This window comes from Trachurus trachurus (genome assembly GCF_905171665.1).
Source record: "Trachurus trachurus genome assembly, chromosome: 20".
In the NCBI taxonomy this organism is placed as follows: Eukaryota; Metazoa; Chordata; class Actinopteri; order Carangiformes; family Carangidae; genus Trachurus; species Trachurus trachurus.
In genome coordinates this window covers 13,479,487-13,494,153 of record NC_139911.1, presented here as the reverse complement: position 1 = coordinate 13,494,153, position 14,667 = coordinate 13,479,487, and positions in this window count along the sequence as shown.

Here is a 14,667-nt window from a genome sequence, read left to right as displayed (position 1 = left end):
TCTCCAGGCAGTCGATGGACGCTGCTCCTGCCTCCTCTGCCTCTGTAGCTGATGAAGCTGAAGCGGCTGCTGCTGCTGATGGTGACGATGATGATGATGATGAAGAAGAAGAAGCTGAAACGGGAGGGGGCAGTTGTGGTGGTGTTGGGGGTTTGGGGGGGAGAGAAGCAACTGTCGCTGTCACCGCCAGTGGTTTCTCCTCCCGCTCCTCTTCTCCGAGACTGTTTCCCACCTATAGTCCGCGCTCAAATTCGTCATCTCTCAGAAGTGGAAAGGGATGTGCGTCGGTCTGGCAGTCATCATCACCATCATCATCATTGTGTTAATAAGATTATCCATCCACGTTAAATGGAAGATTTGAATCTGCCATCTGCATTAATTATGATGAAATGAAGGACATAACAGATTGCAATCATGTTCAACATGCACTTCACATGTAAGAAAAGTAACGCCTAAAGGGCGGGGTTTACTCCCTGCTATAAGTCTGATTATTACATATTAATAGATACATGTTGAACTTGAAGATGACTATTTCTTTAATTTTGTGTCACAGCTCAAAGTGATTGGGAAATCCCATAATCCTCTCTCGAATCCTCTCATTTGCACCAAGAAGACTCTCATGAGAGTTTTTCCTGAGAACAGTACTTTCTTTAAATCGCTTTCATAAAATGATCTCTTTTGCATAAATGAGGTCAAACATAAAAGTACTGATGTAAAACAACCTCACACAGCAGCGAAAAGGTGGGTGGCATGTGCTGAGTGCAGGTTGGTGAGATGTAGACATAAATTTATAGCCACTTCAAGATGGGGGGGGAGTTGAAAGCACTAAAATTAGATTGTTCAGTCAGTTTACCCCTCAGGCAATGCAACAGGAACCGCAGTTGTAATATAGATCGCACTGCCACAAGCTGCCACTGCCTCTGGAACATGACTGTTTTTTTAATTGGTACACAGGATAGTGATTTGTGATGCTGTGGCAATTAACTCTGTGTCAACATTTACACTCAGCTCTTAGGAGTCAACATAAATCTGACAGCAGGGAATATAGTATAAGGCATATAATTGACCTATTTGGTGTGCAAAATAATAGCAGTGTGTTATTATTTTATCATCTTAGGGTTAGGAAGAATAGTCATATAACATGCTGGTAAAGTGCATAGTTAAGTGCATTTGCCTATAATGAAGGATGGGTGAATAATTATTGGAATATAATTAAACCTCCTGGGTTTGTCATATGGTGTGTTTCACAGTTATCATTATTATCACATTTATTCATATTTAATTCATATTTCCATTCTCGTATACTGCGACTGGGATATTGAAGAATGTATCTTAAGTGTTGTAACATTTTGGGAAATATTCTTATTCGTTTTCCCGCTGGGAATTTGGTGGTACAATTGATACCCCTGCTCATGTCTGCTCATTAAATCTGAATACAGCCGGGAGACAATTAGCTTTAGCTTAGCATAAAGGCTGGGTGAAAGATTAAAGGGCTAGCCTGGCTTTGTCCAAATGATGAGACATTTCACCTACAGGCTAAGGCAGATACTTTTAACCTTTGTACAGTCTACGTTACTATTGGTGAGCTTCCATATTCTTTAATTTCATCTGCTTGTAATTTTTGTTTTATTTTTGCATTATTTAGCTAACAAAAGCACAATTACATTTTCCACATGTGGCTTTTCAGAATTGACTACTGGGGTGTGTATGAAGCTGTAACTGTTTAAGCGTACACTGTCTGTGCCACAGGAATAAGCTGAGAGAGAAAAACTAAACATAAAAAAACCCCACTATACTCCAAACTGCCTCACAGCTCACTGAACCACAATGCACATTCGGTAGCAATAGTGCAGCATCTTCTCATTTTACATATAATTGTGACATAAGTAATTCATGGAGGTTCATTTATGATTTTCTTGATGGAAAAACTCTGAGTGATGAAGAGGGGAAAAGAGGGTTTTTCATAATCTCACTTAACAGGGGAGTGAATCTGCTCTATTCACTATCTCAAGGGAGATGACAACACGTTATGCTCTCATAATCCAAACCCAGAAGCGCCACTGGCAGATGCTATCAGTTGTATAGTCAACTATAAAAAGTAGATATGTACAATAGGCTGTAGCTTATATCCCATGTCTAATCTTACAACACATTGTAAGCAAATGCAGGTTAATGTGTGGATGATTCAAAACAGACATCAATACTGAACGTGACTATAGAAGGTCAAATTCTAATAAATTTGTTACTGTAATGCGCCAAGTTTTAATGCAATGTCTTTGCACAACAGGTTGATATTAGGACAATAAAAATTTGTAGCTGATGTTTTTAAGAATTTGTGTAAGCATGCACTATAACAACACTCAATTTGCACTGTTAATCAGTGGGGGGAAATCATGTGTAAACTTTGTAGCTACATTTGCTGTGACGAATTAAACTCACAAATATTTGGAGGTTGACAAAAGGAACACCAATACAATTATTTCACCTTGGAAATAAAAGTTGAGCTCGACTGCCTTATCTCATTAATTCTGTTTCAAAGCCAGCAGATAAGAAAGGGCATTTCACGACGAAGTACATACTCTGCACTTTTGCTTAGTTGACATTTCATGTGTTTTCATTTATGTGTCTGTAAGCCCTTTTTTAGATATTCCACAGGCTAAAGGCCGTTGCAGCTATAGTTACTCAAAAGCACACAAGCTGTAATTGCCTACCTGGCTCTGCAACCATTGCATCATATATCCCTCGCTCCTTTCTTCTTTCTTCTTTTCTCCTGAAAATGAAATTCTGTGCTACCCCCGTTGGTTTGTTGATTAGCGTATTTGGGGGGGAAAATGAAAGCCTTGAGGTATTGATCAGTTTTGGTTTTCTTACCTCTACCAATATGGCCACTCTAAAAAGCTGTCACAATGAACATGCGGCTCATTTATCTTCTGTCTGGGGCTTGGGCCACCTGTCACTGATTAAGCAGTTATATCTGCCTTTTATTGGCTGGAGTGATGAAAACAACAAACTTCCATCCCTTCTATTGGTCGACTGACTGACAGGCTTACACAGCAATTTTAAGGACTGGTGAAGAAGGTTAGAGCAGGCTTGTCACCGACATAGAGCAAATAAAGATAGTCCAATGGGCAATTTGTGAGTGGGAAGAGAATAGATGGAGATTCTTGTTTCTTTCACCTCAAGGTCTCAGACTACCACAGTGAATATGATCAAGCATGTCTGGCATTCTGCTCTGAGCAAGACCAGTGTGCATGCATAATTGAATTCATATTTTGTAGCTTGTTCTCTGCTTCACAGAGGTAAATTCCTCTGGATGGACACTGAATAAATCAAGGATTATTCATGGAAAGCTGAAGGCCGTTAGATTTGAATTTTATCTGAGAGGACACACAGTCAGTGTTTAGCCAGCTGCCAAAGACCAGGCTAAACTGTGTGCAGCATGATATTACCTGCAGCCATTGCCCTGACACTACCATCATCCCAACTGGCAAGCTATAGTAGCACTTTGTTTTCTGTGTATTTGCTGAATCCAAAATCAAACAGTGCCTCATACTTCCATGAATCATAAATAGGCCAACTCAGAAGTTTGCTCTATATCAAAACTCTTTAATTATGTATGACTATCAGAGGATTCCTACTTTCCTGAAGGGGGGGCTTCCTTTCTTGTTTAGAAATTCTCTCTTGTTTTGACCTAAAAAGCAAACGAGGATACAAAACAATTGATCCCTTCTCTCATTTCAAAAGGAGTACAGATGTATCTAGCTTGCAAGGTGTGTAATCATAGATCAGACAATGTCATGTGGATCATAACTTTGTTTCCTTTCAGTTTTTAGACTTTTAGAAACCCTAACCCCATTTTTAGAACAGCTATGTGAGGCAAATCTAAATCGGCATGCTAATATGACAAGACTAACAGGTTGATGTTCAAAATGTTACATTACATAGCACAGGTATTCAGTTATAAACCATTCAATAGTTGGATCTGGATCAAAGTGGTGGAGAGCCTGACTACTGCTAGCATGGCTAAGGACATTTATCTCCAGTAACACTGAATAGAAAAATCTGATGAATATTGTCATAAGGCTTTAAATAACAATAGTTAGGTAAATACTGTACCTTTGAAGCTGTAATCTCTGACAAATCAATGACTCTTTAATCAATCAGACACCACCAAAGTCAATTGAATGATAAAAAGATAGGCTATTTAAATTAAATGCAATCATCATGTTCACATAGGCTATATGAGTAATTATCTATTTTACACCTACCCAAGAAATTAGCTAGCAGACTGTGGCAATCTTATTATTAGGAGACAGCATCCTTTCCACACTACCAATAAAACTTACAGCCACTGTAGCGAATGAGAAGTTTCAACACATTATTTTGCCCTCACTGTGATATTATCAGTTCATCAGAGCAGCCGAGGCCGAGTATAATTGGATCCTGAAGCTGCAGCAGCAGCTGCTAATTTTCTTTCCAGCAGATGTACATTTTCTTTCTTTCTTTCTTTCTTTCTTTCTTTCTTTCTTTCTTTCTTTCTTTCTTTCTTTCTTTCTTTCTTTCTTTCTTTCAGCAAGTTCACTCCATAACTCAGTAGTTAGTAAAGCTTATGAATATCCTTCTGAAAGAATTTTGAATTGCGGCACCATTTGGGAGGATTTTGATGCAAACTATTATTACTCCCAGTAAGCTTATTATGAGTTTGATTAGCTTGTATGAGTGTGAGCAGCAGATGCGTTACTTTAAAATTGGCCTTATTTAGTTTCTGTGACTGACCTGACGAAACTTGTCATTTACAGTAATAGCTGCTAGTGTCAAAGTTTTAAACATTATTTGTGACATTTTGCAATTCTTTTGCAGGCAGTTTCCTGTATATAATTTCCCAAATATGTATTGTATATTTCCATGTTGCCTAGGCCCTAGTGCATACCTACACTGAAATGACTGGTAGCATAATGTCCCCTAGTCTTCTAATGTGGTTATCTTAACAACATTAGCTAGGTTAGCCGCAAGCTACTAGAAATCATCTGGCTGCAAGATAGTATAACCCCAACAAGTAACATTATAGTAGGATAGTATAGGCTACCTACTGAAAGATTATTTTAGTATACATATTTAAATACTTATAAATTTTACATTTTCCACCTGTTTATATGATACCAGGGAACACGTAGCCTAGCCAATCTTAATAAATTGCCCACAGTCACCCCGATGCTTCTTCAGAAACTATTTTATATTAGTGAGAATGAGAATGGCCCTTCACAGCAGCCTCTGGGAATGCTTCGAACAAACTAAATTGCTGTTAATAAACTCTCCACCTGTCATCCTTACTACACAACTTTCATCCTGTGGGAAGCTTTAGGGATTATTTCACTGGCATGTTCAGGATTAATTGTGCACCTGCAAATGGCTTTAAATTATACAGTGTTTTAACAAGATGTTATGTATGGGATCTAATCCAATGCACCAGAGAGTAGTAACTAGACAAAGAGAACATGCTTTGAAATGTGGACATTGGATAAATGCTTTCCCATCACTGAGTGGAAATGAATCTGAGCAGGTGTAGCCTAGCGCATTCCTTTCAACACCTTCAACACTTTCTTTTTTGAGATTCGTGTTGAAAGGGGTCTGCTTGGATGTGTGGCTCACTGATGCTTTGAAGAAAGGTAGACAAGTCTGAAATGACAGTGAGCCGTGTCGTCTGTTGTTTGAAAAAGCTTCATATGAGTAGATACAAGTGGATGAGACATCTTCAGGTTTCACCATGGATAGACAGTGAAACCAAGTCAAGCATATGATTGAGTAACTCTGGGTCATGCTTGTTCAACGGGATACAATCTCCCTTGCGATACTGGAGAAATAGGCTATTAGACTGGAATGAAATCAGATCCATCACAAAAACCATATCTGAGAGAAAATACAGTATGTCCTTACATACACCGCACTACAAATAAAATCTCCTCCTCTTCTCCATCTTAAAATATCATCAGAAAGACCATCTGGAACAGAAACATCCAGTTTTTGCCCCAGGTGGTTTAACCTTCCTGCAATCTGTGATTAAGACATGGCCATTCCTGGTTTTGATTAGCCTGTGCCTCAACCCCGACTGATTTGTGCCACCGACTGGCCCGTAAGGCCTGATACGCTGATCCATAATGCATGTGCCTCTTTAGACTAGACGCTTCCTCTCATCACAATGTCCTTTTCTTTGCATCCATCTGCCCATTAAAAAATATGATGTGTCCTATGATCCCAATTCAAAAGTAAATGTTCTGCTCAATTCATCGGAGTTGCAATTATGCGAATATGTTAATGGATCATTATGCAGCCATGGCCACTGTTTGATCAAATGTCCTGTCTGTCGTCTGGCATAGTGTAAAGCTACATAGTGAGATTTAAGGACTGTAGACAGTATGAGAACTCAGTAGGTAGCTGTGCTGTGTTTATTGTCATCTCAGTGCAGCCGCACATGCAAAAGTATGTCCCAAAGTCAAGATGCATTCATCACGCTGCTATGGAGAGCTCGAAACGAGACTCCAGTGAAATCATGAGGTGCAAAACGAACCAAACTGTGACTGAATTAATCACACTCACTGTGTGAGAGAGCACTACATGCCGTAGTTGCTGTAGAAACACACAACAATAACAACACTGATCAAAGTGTTTTCTGAGAGTAAGTGCAGCAGCAGAGGCTGCAGTGTGATGCTGTAAATCAGTATGGTGTACCTCGCACCTGCAGTTAAAACTAAATGCATCTACATCAATAGTGGTATTGATCACGAGGTCAGCAGCAGTCAGCTCAAGAAATGGTATCTGAATCCAATATGTTAATCAGATGCCAGTATAACAACTACAGATTCATTTTGAGGTCCAATCCTAAGAATGGGAATTTCTTGTGCTTATTTTTAAGCAGGAAAGTAAAAAATCAGTGGCTCCTGAAATTCAATGGCTGATTAATCAGTAATGAAGACAATGTTAGCAATCCCAATCCATTCAGCCACTCTTCGCTTTCTCATTCTAAACATTGTTTCATTAGAACGTTTTAGGCCTTCATATTCATCTTATAACTTTGGTGTCTTCACTTGGGAATAAAAAAATACTGTGAGATGTTGTGAATGAAATGCAAACACATTTGATGAGAACATTTCACCTACCCGGCAGCAGCAAGCTCTGTAGTCACAAATACTGTGATTAATAGTTTGAACCAAACTATTTCTGCCTGGCTGCTAAAGGTGCAAGAGACTGAGGCAAAGCAGTGTGAATTTGTTTAAAACTCACTGATACAACACACAGAGATGAGACAGTATCACAATACTACAGCCCTTGTAAAAAGCCATTAAAGAGCAAAATGGATCGATAGGATATTCTGTTTTACACATCATCCGCCTCTTACAAATTCCACTGAGGCGTGCACCTTCACTGTAAGTGCCTAAATGAAATCAATCTCAAACAACAGCAAATGGAGATCAGATTGACTGCAGCAGCTTTGAATAAATGTGTCCTTCAAAGTCATTCGTGGTCTGCTACGAAACAAGCTGCCCAGGTACCGGATGCATTTATCACACTCAGTACCTGATGTGGCTCCCACTTGAATAGCAGAGAGAGAAGAGGAAAGATGGGGGATGTTATGACTTTGTGATGACTCCTCTTCCAAAACTGACTCATTGGTGCCATGACAGCATGTGAAACGAGACAATAATTAGGATGTCATCTGTGGTCAGATTATCAGAGGATCATGTTGATCCATTATTTGATAGAGAATAGATCATTCTAACAGTGTTGTCTGAAGACAGATGGGTGGGAGTGAGGAAGGTCAGGGAACATGGTGATTTATTAGGGAGATTATAGATTCACTAGAGCCCCCACAAGTGAAACAGAGCATCCATTCCATCCACTCTCACGGGTATTGCTAGTCCATAAAATGAGAATGATGAAGGCCAGGGTTTGAATACACATTGTTTTATGAGGATAGGCCCAGTTTGAGAGTAAAACTTGTTGATGTTCGATGAATTTTTTTTTTCCACTACCAATTGCTTCATTTAATGGATGATCCTGGGTCAACCCATATACAGTAGGTCCTGTGTGTGCATTCTCTGGCCAAGCCCACAGAAAACGCAAATGGGGCCCAAAGGGCAATATGCACATGGGCTAACCCACATAGGGCCCGAAATTATAACTGTAAATATGAACCTTGCAGTGTTATGAGGGGGGGGAAAAAGTCTGAATGACTGACCAACCCACAGACTGATATAGTCATCCACATAGAGTCAAATCACTAGCCCAGTTTAAATTGCATACCTGGGCTACCTCCTCACACTGAGTGACGTTCTGTCATTACCATGATGATGGACACCGGAGGTTATTTCCCACATGCACCAATCCAGCTGCACAATATTGGTATCAGCTCTCATCTGAAAATGCTTCCCAATAAATGGGATGTTTAACCCATTTGAGTAATATATTTTTAAAAAATACAGTTACAGTGTCCAGATATTTGAGAAATGACAGAACCTTTAAAGACTGAAAATGCACTCGTGGAATATGTTTAAAGATTTAAAGTCAGAGCCGATGGGTTTGAGATGATAGTACAACTAACAGATTAGTACCAGAGTGATCATTTAAATGTGTAAATCAGAATGAGACAAACTCTCACTATTAGCTCCTTTTTCACAGGCTATTTGTCTTTCTGGAAGCAGCAGTGAGAAGGCTGTGGCATGTAATTTCCTTATTACCCTGACTACACACAGATTCAGCTTTTAAATTCAGTAAGACTGCTTGTATTTTCCATTATGCGCTCCTTGAAATGCCCGTCATCATGTTTTCTCAGCGTATTAGTGCATGAGTCGGGACAGTTTGTTTGATTTTTGGCTGAAGGGAACATTTCCATCAAACACTTATTGTTGTTAGATACCACAGATTATTGATTCATGCAGCCAGGTCACCCCATTACATTTATCTCCGCAAAACACAGTTTCCATGACATAAAACCCGTTGCTAAGACAATTTTGCATTTGTGCTGAAAAGGTTGACAAGATCCAGATAATGCGCGAGAGAAGATGAGGTGAAGGATTTGGGATAATAAAGCCAGGATAAACAGCAACGTTTCAATCAGGCATAGAAGGAGCATAAAACATCTGCTATGTCTGGGATGTTGATATCTTAACACAGTGTAATAACATGAAGCCACAAATGTCACCACTAAGTCAAATTATTACACCGCTGTGCACTGATGCATTTCAATCGGCGTATAATGTCATGAGAGGGAGGATATAAATCATACTGAGCTTCAAGACTAATAAAGAGAAAGAGAATAGCAGAGGTTGCATATATGACACAAGAAAGTTTTAGCATGTAGAAGAGCACATCTGCCAGTCGCGCTGTATTTTAATGGGACTAAAAATAGGTGAGTTTTTGAGAATCTCAACATCTCACGTAATTGATTCCTTCCTACCTGTCCTGGGAATTTGTCAAGTGAATGCAAAACTGCAGTTAGACATAGAGGTGTCACTGGGAAAAGTTCGCCAGTGTCTGTGCAATACACGAGTCTCAATAAATTGACACCGGAGTCCTCCAGTAAAAGCATTTTTTTCTCCCACAGGCTTACTAACTGTCACCCAAGAGCCACCACGAGCCCAATGAAATGTGTCACTTTTCCCAAACCTCTGCCAGCAGAGCCAGAAGAAAACCTCATCAAGCTGCAGAGCCAGTTACAGCCCTTATTGACTGGATATACCTCTCCCAGTGGCCATTATCTTTACTGCCTTGTTACCAGATGGAGCCGGTCAGCATTGGCACACAAAACAACCTCATAGACCTCCTTTGTGTGAACAGATGGGCCATGAGTAGATGGGTGATATCACATGGAGTGAAGATGCACAGATTACAGAGGGGGGAGGCAGTTTGCTGACCATGTGCGGCAAGGCAGTAGCTACAATGGCAGAGGGAGAAAATTGACACTGGCCAATTACCTGCTTAGAAAAGGGCTGATATGATCAGGTCAGGTGCACATCCAAAATAACACCTTTAGACTGGCTGCCATTAACCTGTCATTAAACTGACTCTTGTGGTAGAAACTGTACAATTAGGCTAAATTAGGTGGTTCTCTGCTTCAATGTATCGTTTATGTTCAAATCAATAGGTTAATTATAGCCAGAATTCTAACATTTGTTTGAACATTTCTGATATCTAACAACCAATACCCCTCCACAAACTCCTATTGCCAACAAACAATGGATAGTAACAATAAAAAAAAAGATGTAAAATACAACTTTAATGCTATTATAGACCCACAAGACCTTTAGGATTAGGGTTTTCATATGTACAATAGCCCAGGCTCCAGGTGGGGAGCAGGTTTCCTTGTTTTATGACTCTATTGAGAATTTATGAAGCCATTACTCATTGCTACTGAGCTATGGGGTCTGTATTTGATTACTTAATCCCTGCTGAAACTAATGGCTTTACACCAGCATGCTAAAATGTCTGGTCCAGATAACCAATAATTCCCCGTATTATATCGAGAAGCCCTCTAAAATTATGGAAGGAACAGGCAGGAAGATATATTATTGCAGGAAGTGAAATATTGTTGTCTATTTGACAGCAGAAGATATAATGATAGGAGTATACAGTTGATTGGTTGCTCAATTGCCCAGTCTGTCAACCACTCCGCAGCACAGAAGACTGAAATATCTTAACCATTGGATGGATTACAATGGAACTATATCCATGGTACCCTGAAGATGTAGGCTATTTAAAATGATTCCCTGACATTTCCTGTAGCAGCAACAGCAAGTCAAAGTTTTCACTTTTGGTGCAGATGTTTCCTGACAGAAAAAATATTGCGTTCTATGACCCAATACCTGCTTAGTGGTAATTAGCACTTGCTAGCATTAACATTAGCACAAAACACCTCTTTGCCTTAATAGCTGCAACCTTATAAAGCTGCAAGCCGTAAACTGCTGTCTAAGGAATGAGACACTCTGTTCACAAATGATCCTCTATTATCACTACAGTTCCTCCTCAATGGCACAAAAATATCCTGGTAAAGTAAAGAACAAAGAGAAGCACTGAGGTAGCCTAACAGATATGGAGTAAGAAATGACTGTTATTGACATGAGTATCTAGATAGATTTACATGTAGCATAAAATTGTGCAAGTCATCATCCCCAGTGTTTCAATTGATTTGTTGGTGCAGCCAGTGATTCCTGTCCTTATTAAATAAACCAGGGATGAGACATATTCCCTGCAGCACAATATTAACTGTGAGCAGGTGTTCATGACTTACGTCCTCTGTACTGCTCCGACCTTTTCTGACCTTTCTTTAAGGTTAAATTGCCTCGTCATTTACCTTTGGATCAAGACTTTTGAAGTTAAAACTTTTAAAGTTACTGACATGCCACTTATTTTAAGAGGTTTCTCAGCACAGGGCCGTCTCTGGATCTGAACATGTGAGTTTCTTCTACTCAGTCGCATAAAATCTGCCACAGATCACAGGTAGTGCCAGAGCACTATCTGTCTAACACCACTATCACTGGGAAAGTGATTTTTCTTTCTTTAAAAAATAAAATAAAATATGCATGGATGCACAGGAAGAAGTTGTTAAGGGACCTCGACACTAACAGAAGGAATACTCAACAAGAAGCATTGTTTTCCAAGTCACTGTTGGATTCAGCACCACAGCGACTACTGTTTGAGAGAGGATTTGTAGATTTATCTGACACTTTTTTATCCAAAATGGCCTCATTAGAGAGGATTCTTCCTTGGCAGAGACATTTCTCCTCATGCTGACTCGCAACACAAAGAAATGTTGGGCTTTACTAAAGAGGCTTTTCAAGTACTGCCTGCCCTCATTTCAGGCAGACCTCCTTTTGGTATCACGAAGCGACCTGAGAACATGTTCAATAGAGACAGATCTACGCCCCACCAACTGCTATCATCCTGTTTTTCTATCTCGTATTCAGACTCTTCTTTCCCTCTCTCTGGATTTGGCCTGGGGGATCCTATTTATGCGACCAGGCAGCTGTCAACAGGACGGCCTGGCAGACTGCAGCGTGGAGTGCTATTTGTGGGACTCCACAGAATACAAAAAAATGAGTCAAGCCACATACTGAACAGCGTGGACACACTGGATGTGTTATCAGGTCACACTGCTGTATTTTGCTTTCATGCAGAAGCCACCTTGTCCCTCTGAAGATATTAGCCATCCAATTTTCATTTCAGTTCATCTAATTTATAAAATCTTCTGTTGCGCCCCTTGGCTTTCTGTTTGACTAATATCAAAGACATAATGAGAAATAAATGGGTGTATGTGTGTGTCGATGTGTGCAGTAATGCGCTTGTGAGAGAGAGACAGGGACAGCGAGGAAAGGAAAAGGGAGAGGGAGCAAAAGGAGGAGTCAGAGAGAGGAGAGGGAGAACTCTTCGCTAGTCACGACAAAATGAGGCATGAGTCATGTTGAGATGTGACGTACATGGATGGGTCAGGTAAGCAGCACCGTGTTACAGAACCACAGAGCCCGAGGCTGAGAGAGGAGAACATGCAACATTATCCGAACGATAAAAAAAAGAGGTGAGAGTCGTGGATCGATAACCACAGTAACTCTCTCAGTGTCCTGTCATTTTTATGGAGCGTTTGATGTGGCATTATCTCCCCTCAGAAGAATTGATTTGAACTTACTCAAAGTATTTACTAAGTCAGCGACTCAGCGCAGACTTACTTTCTGCAAGAGAAGCTGTTTAGTTTGCAGTGAATCTTTAGTGCAGCTCTATTTTTTCCAAAGCAAATTTAAGAATGGCGTTTATATAACCTACAAAACAACATTATTGTAAAAAAAATGTACACCTATATATTGTATATCATGCAATATATGGCCAAAAGTATGTGGACATGGCTCGTTTGAGTCACTTGTGATGAACCAACAGAGAATTCCTCTGACTGTGCAGCTGCTCTCAGCTCTGTGGAGCATTTTAGCATCTTTCAGTTCATCGTCATTTGGTTCCACAGCCCATAAATTCACCGTTTTGGCTCATTCACATCCACATCCTCATCAGCCTTACTTCCAGCAGCTGCAGCAGTTGTTTTTTAGAGAAAAAAAAAGCTTTGGTAAAGCCCACTGCACACATGCACACTACTGGCAGCATATGGTAGAAACACAAAGTTAGAGGCGAACTAATGAAGATAATGAAGCATTTAGGAGCAACAGAGAGAGAAAAAATTGTCTCCAGAACCAGGATTCCAAAAGTTGTAGAAATCCTTCTCAAAACATGCAACAGCACATTGTAGATAAGGTGTGCTGTACGCACTTTTGGCCATGAAGTGAAAACATCATCTGAAATATTTCTTTACAGAATAAATGTTCTGTAAACCCCAGAGTGCCACCTCCACTCTGCCAAGATTTTTTTTTCTTCCAAATTTCAAGACATTTTCTTTCATCTTTGCCTCATATGAACGGGGATTAAGGAGAAAAGCCACATAGGTAGAATAAGTGAAAATGAACAAAGAAGCAAGATTTTGAATATCGCTGACTCATGCTCTGGGTTTAATGTACTGGATCACAGGCTAAGAACTAAGCAGCTTATAACACTGTGTTTCTCCGTGGACCAATAATTGTGTGTTTAAATTCTCAGCAGGATCTTCTCCTATCGATCAAACACTGATGGATCCGAGTAACATTTACTCATATACACTCACCTTTACAACTCTGGAAATGGGACATAGTTTCTCTTGATTGCTTTTATTACTTTTGCTGTGGATATTATATCTGGAAAAATGTTGCTATTTCTTCCTGTATCTGAAAACTGCTCTGAAAATGTCAGAGTCTGTGTAAAATGCATTGTGTTGCACAGCATTCAAAAACCAGGAAATATCCGCATATTGTTTGATGCATCAGATAAAAAAAGAAGAGGATGAGGAGTAGGAGATGACACATGAAATGAAATATTAAAAGAGAATAAATGATTAAAAATAACAAGAAAACATTGGATTGTTATCTGTTATTTGGTTTAGCTATCAAACTGCATGTTTACCTTTCATGTTTCAGACATTTCTTCGCTGTTTGTGCCTGGATATTTGCAGTGTGTGTCTGCTGTCACTGTCCATGTTTGCATGTGTGTGGTGGTGGTGGTGGTGGTGGGCCGACATTATAGTCGTTTTATAATCAAATCAACAGAAAAGATAAAAGGCTCCTTTGCCCACATTGAATAGCAAATGGAGATAAAAGCCTGTGACAGCAGACTGAGAGCAACATTATCAGAGATGACAAATCCAATCACGGTGCCAATTAACATGACATACCTATTTTATAACCTCTAGATATTAAAATGTAATGTCTGCTTTGTTGTTGCCTATAAGGATGAAATATCCAAACTGACTCAATAGATCAGTTGTAAATTTGAAATAGAAATGATCTATTAAAACTATAATACTTTCTCTAAATTGCTTTCTCTAAAAAAAAATCAACAGCCAGTTAGCTTAGCTTAGCATGAGGGCTGGAAAGAGAACTCACTAAGCAGCAAACCTATTTGTTTAATTCACATTCTATGTATTAAACAACTTAATAAGTTAATGAATAAGCTTGTGCAGTTGTGTTGAAGGCAGATATTGTTGCCTCCACACGCTCTAATGTGGCTGCTCACTTATACACTTGTACTAATGCATCTCCACTGAGGAAC